We start from the raw sequence: 6,376 nt of genomic DNA, 5'->3' as shown, positions 1-6,376 counted from the left end.
ACGAGGCATCACAACAACGTTTTACCAGACAACGCCTGTCAACTGCTGTTTGTGTGTGAGATATCGGTTGGAAACTTTCTTCATGTCAGCACGTAGTAGGTGGCTCCACCGGCACCAACCTTGTGTGAATGCTCTGAAAAGCTAATAATTTGCATATCACAGCATCTTCTTCCTGTCGGTTAAATTTCGCGTCTGTAGCACGTCATCTTCGTGGTGTAGCAATTTTAATGGCCAGTGGTGTATAAAGAAGAAAATGTTTCTTGATAGGCTCCACTTACGACTGGAATGAAATTCCTTTATACTTTAGAATACTATCAAATCGGTTACTCCACCCTTATACGACGCAAGCTGGTATTTTTTATGAAACAACCATATCTCCACACAATCGAGGCATCAGATGCTACTTAGGATACGACCACAAAAGACGACAGGTATCGCCAGCTTTCAAAACTGGGCACAGGCAAGTCAGGGTGACATTACAGGGAAGTACCACCGTGGTGAACCATGGAGGTATAAATGCGGAATACCTAATGTTTTGGGCTGCGTGTCAACGAATTGTAAACTTCCTTGAGGGTTTCCTTTTGGTTTCTCTGCACAAAGTACCCCTGTTTTCACAGTGACTATAATATTTCAGTTAGCAGCAAAGATAATTTTTTTCCATAGTACTAACCACGGAGGTAAAAAATACTTTCGTAATCCATTTAATTCAACTTTTACTTTTTGTGTATAGAAAGAAAACGAAGCTTTAACTCCGAAACCATGCTTGTTTGCTCACTGCTTCTAGTTCGTTACATTTTCAGCTTTCGAGTCGTATGCACATTTTTAATGTTCACGTTTGCGAAAAAGAAAAAAAGTACCTACGTACTCTTTGTTAGCCCATAAACGCTTACAAAGAGGAAAGAAGCAAGGCATGCTATCACATTTTGTGTATGTCAACAAAGTGCTCGATTTCTGAAATGTGAAACAAACAGACTTGCATAACATGTAGAATAAAGCTCTCGTTTTATTAGATTGTCAGTGCATTAGTCTCACTGCAATTTACTCACCCTCTCACTTTGAAATGTTGCCTATGAAGCTTTACACAATGTATGACCAATAATAAACACGTTCGAGGACTGTACAATACTATAAATGCCATAGGGAATGGTCTAAAAGCCTTTGACCCCATCAAATGGATATTTAGCTTTAACATCTATGTAAGTCTTTTAAGTTCTCATTTTTGTTTTAGTAATGATAGCCTAACCAGTAACCTGTGTAACATACCATATTGGCTTACCTTTCCAACATGAGGCTATTTGCTTCTTTTTCCCGAATATTTCTTGCCAGTAACTCTGTCAGTTTTTCAGGAACATATCACAATTGGAATGTATGTCTACTTTGATAACCTGCTTAATTTTACTTATGGATTTCATTTTGAGATTTTGAAAGCATATAAGCCCATAGAATGTTTTGTGATGTAGCAATAGTTAGTTAGTTTCATGTGAAACGTCCCCTTTGAAAAAATTAATGAATTACTGTGCTGATAAACCTCTTACATTATTTGATTTTCAAACAGCTCAGCAGAACTGAACGTACTCAGACATTTCGCTCTTTACCAATTCTGATCAACACTAAACTGACACACAATTTTTTTTTGCACAACGCAGTCTGACTTTCCATAATCTCTACAAAAGAATGGCCCTGGCTAACATTAAACTATACCTTTCACAAATCACTTACCACACAAAAATCTTCGTTACTCTAACTGCTGCAATACAGCGCGCGCCACTACTGCCAGCTAAATGAAAGATTCAACCTACTGAGGGCACTAACTACTGATAGGGATAGTTAGCAAATGAAAGATTTTGATAAAGAACAAACAATGTATTTACCTTAATAGTGTTCAAAAGTCATGATATATAGCAGTTCATGACCTCCAGTCTTACAAATTTACTGTCTCTGATGGACACATGTCCAGATCATCCGCTCTCAAAACTCCGCCATTTCTCTCCCCATATCAACCACTGTTGGCGGCTCACCTCCAACTGCGCAACGCTACGCGCAATTCACAGCCAATTGCCCAACACTACAATAGCGAATATTACAACAATTCTAACCAGCCACAGACTGCACACAGCACAGCCAGTGATTTTCATACAGAGCGCTACGTGGCGTTACCAACAGAAAAACCTAAACAGCCTACTTACACATGTTCCATAAATGATTCGCAAGATATATCGTAATGATGTGAAATGAATCGTTTTATATCAAATCAGCTTCATTTCGAAATTTACTTCCATGGTCATCATTTATTAGGTTTATGTTTCTTAATTAAAGACAGACAGATGTTAGTCAGCAATTCCTGCCCATTATCTTTTACACACTGCAATAATAGATAGTCTTGTGCAAAATTTAAGGAGTCAGAGGAAACGTTTTCAGTTTAGTTTCAAATTTTGCTTTGCTATCAGTCAGGGATTTTACGTTACTGGGTAAGTGATCACAACTTTTCGTTCCATTGTGGACCCCTGTTTGTACTACAGACAACCATTTTCTTCTTCTGGTAATTTAACTGTTGTAGTAAGTCCGACCGTGGCCACTTCCGCCAACGCGTCAGGAGCAGCCGAGGAGAAGGAGGAGAGAGTTGGATCTGGATACCCTGGGGCACTCTACAGCACGGCTCGCGCAGCTGACACTATTCAGTTTTTATCCCCATCGACGCGCAGGTCGCCGAAGTGGCGTCAAATAGAAAGACCTGCACCAGGCGAACGGTCTACCCGACGGGAGGCCCTCGCCACACGACATTTCCATATATATATATATATATATATATTATATATATATATATATATATATATATATATATGCTTAAGTTAATGGTATACGAAGTTAGGTACACCAGTACTTTTTTTTTCTTCATACGAGTTCGTCCATGCGGCTCGCACAGCTGACAGTATGCAACCTAGTAAATGAGAAGGAGGCCTACCAACGAGCACATTATACACACTGATTGTGAACTCTGTAGAAGAAGGAAAAGTACAAATCTTATATTTGTTTCTCTTATAAAGTAAGGAAACATGTACTCTGTTGACGAAAACGTAAAAGTGCTACTCGTCCCATCATATCTAGCATACCCATATCAGTCCAATAAATTGTATCATCGGAAAATTTATTGTTTTGTGTGACCAGATGTTTGACCTGACATCCATTCTGTATCGATTTTATTGCGCCCGTTGATGAACAATACCACTTTAGGTCAACTTTTATGTCACTTGCGTTAATTCTGTCTTGAGTAATTTCCATGTCGGCATTTCTGACAAATAGCTCTTTTATTAACATTATTGGTGTGTAAAGTTCACTTTTGTTTCACATGTGGTTGCTCTACATGATTTTCTCTAGTCTTGATTACATGTTTATTCTGCACGTTTCTTATGTACATCTGTGACATTATTGTCACATGCATTGTGATTTTTGTTCTTTGGATATTGTTTCCTTGTTTTCGATCTTCATTTATTTGTGCATGTCTTGCGTCTATTGATCAAGGGCAACAATATATGTAAATAATCGACTGGGAATGACACACTAGGGCCGGCCGTTGTGAACGAACGGTTCTAGGCCCTTCAGTCTGGAACGGCGCTACCGCTACGGTCGCAGGTTCGAATCCTGCCTCGGGCATGGATGTGTGTGATGTCCTTAGGTTAGTTAGGTTTAAGTAGTTCTACGTTCTAGGGGACTGATGACCTCAGATGTTAAGTTCCATAGTGCTCAGAGCCATTTGAACCATTTGACACACTAGGGCACAACTGAAAACATACACTCCTGGAAATGGAAAAAAGAACACATTGACACCGGTGTGTCAGACCCACCATACTTGCTCCGGACACTGCGAGAGGGCTGTACAAGCAATGATTACACGCACGGCACAGCGGACACACCAGGAACCGCGGTGTTGGCCGTCGAATGGCGCTAGCTGCGCAGCATTTGTGCACCGCCGCCGTCAGTGTCAGCCAGTTTGCCGTGGCATACGGAGCTCCATCGCAGTCTTTAACACTGGTAGCATGCCGCGACAGCGTGGACGTGAACCGTATGTGCAGTTGACGGACTTTGAGCGAGGGCGTATAGTGGGCATGCGGGAGGCCGGGTGGACGTACCGCCAAATTGCTCAACACGTGGGGCGTGAGGTCTCCACAGTACATCGGTGTTGTCGCCAGTGGTCGGCGGAAGGTGCACGTGCCCGTCGACCTGGGACCGGACCGCAGCGACGCACGGATGCACGCTAAGACCGTAGGATCCTACGCAGTGCCGTAGGGGACCGCACCGCCACTTCCCAGCAAATTAGGGACACTGTTGCTCCTGGGGTATCGGCGAGGACCATTCTCAACCGTCTCCATGAAGCTGGGCTACGGTCCCGCACACCGTTAGGCCGTCATCCGCTCACGCCCCAACATCGTGCAGCCCGCCTCCAGTGGTGTCGCGACAGGCGTGAATGGAGGGACGAATGGAGACGTGTCGTCTTCAGCAATGAGAGTAGCTTCTGCCTTGGTGCCAATGATGGTCGTATGCGTGTTTGGCGCCGTGCAGGTGAGCGCCACAATCAGGACTGCATACGACCGAGGCACACAGGGCCAACACCCTGCATCATGGTGTGGGGAGCGATCTCCTACACTGGCCGTACACCACTGGTGATCGTCGAGGGGACACTGAATAGTGCACGGTACATCCAAACCGTCATCGAACCCATCGTTCTACCATTCCTAGACCGGCAAGGGAACTTGCTGTTCCAACAGGACAATGCACGTCCGCATGTATCCCGTGCCACCCAACGTGCTCTAGAAGTTGTAAGTCAACTACCCTGGCCAGCAAGATCTCCAGATCTGTCCCCCTTTGAGCATGTTTGGGACTGGATGAAGCGTCGTCTCACGCGGTCTGCACGTCCAGCACGAACGCTGGTCCAACTGAGGCGCCAGGTGGAAATGGCATGGCAAGCCGTTCCACAGGACTACATCCAGCATCTCTACGATCGTCTCCATGGGAGAATAGCAGCCTGCATTGCTGCGAAAGGTGGATATACACTGTACTAGTGCCGACATTGTGCATGCTCTGTTGCCTGTGTCTATGTGCCTGTAATTCTGTCAGTGTGATCATGTGATGTATCTGACTCCAGGAATGTGTCAATAAAGTTTCCCTTTCCTGGGACAATGAATTCACGGTGTTCTTATTTCAATTTCCAGGAGTATAGTTTACCGTAATATCCCACATCAGTGAATTATGTGTTAGTCTATCTGTTACGGAGTGAAGATTTTTGTTTTCATTCGAAGTTTGTGTGTGTGTGTGTGTGTGTGTGTGTGTGTGTGTGTGTGTGGCGGACCAAGTGAACATAGATGAGCCACTTCGCCGTGACTTTCCACCTTCCGTATCTGAAGCTTCGTAGTCATGACAAGGAGCTGTGTACCACGTCCGAGCTCGGCCACTTTCACCAACCCCCAGCGAGTGGCCAAGGAGGAGCAGAGAGCCGGATGTGAGGACACTGCAGTCATTCTGCAAGCACACAGCGATAAGCTAGATGGACGCCCTAGCCTCGCTCAAAGAGGGACAAGTTGAGAAGGGCTTGTCTTACAATGAGAAGCTTGCCAAGAGCTGATGCACACCTGCAGCCATTAGGACAGAACGTCAAGAATGTGCGCGCGAGATCATGTGAGTTCTTCTAACCTGGCAGCAATCATTTTACCTGTCTTACAAAGCAGGAATGTGTTAACAATTCCAGCACCCCACTGGCAAAGGGAGGAGCGTACACAAAGCGCGGGGAATTGGCAGCATTCATAAGAAGATGTTTTTCTCGAAAGTAAGGACAGTCCTTATAAATCACAGACGCCGGCAGAATCTGAGAGGAAGCCTGAACGTGAGTCTGTCCATGCCTCGTTTACAAACAAGTGTTGTACAGCTGCTCTCATAACAGCCTCGGAATGTAGAAAAACATCGTAAAAATGTGAAAACGTGATAAAATGCCAAATGACGAGGCATGCACTAGTACACGCAAGATAGGAAATTTACCCCCTGCACAGAGAGGCATGGCTATTGAACAGCGATCTGCCATTGGGCTGCACTGAAAATTTTTCCGCCAATCACAACGCCGAATGGAAGAGAATTTCGAAGAGGAATGGAGCTGAGAGATGGAGGAGGAGCGAAAGGGGGTGTCGTGGAGACACCACAGAAGCTACAGGACATGGACGCTCTTCCGCCCATCGGTGACATTCGCCTTCCGACAACGTGATATCACAGCTTCGGTCACGCAGCCGACAATTGGCATACAATGCGAAGTGATTGTTGAGTGACGAGGACAATCGATTCGCACCGATCAGCCCCGAGGCGACGCGCCGTACAGATGCAGCGCCTGCCGCCG

Source organism: Schistocerca piceifrons, unplaced genomic scaffold (assembly GCF_021461385.2).
Source record: "Schistocerca piceifrons isolate TAMUIC-IGC-003096 unplaced genomic scaffold, iqSchPice1.1 HiC_scaffold_2356, whole genome shotgun sequence".
In the NCBI taxonomy this organism is placed as follows: Eukaryota; Metazoa; Arthropoda; class Insecta; order Orthoptera; family Acrididae; genus Schistocerca; species Schistocerca piceifrons.
This window is presented reverse-complemented; position numbering follows the sequence as displayed.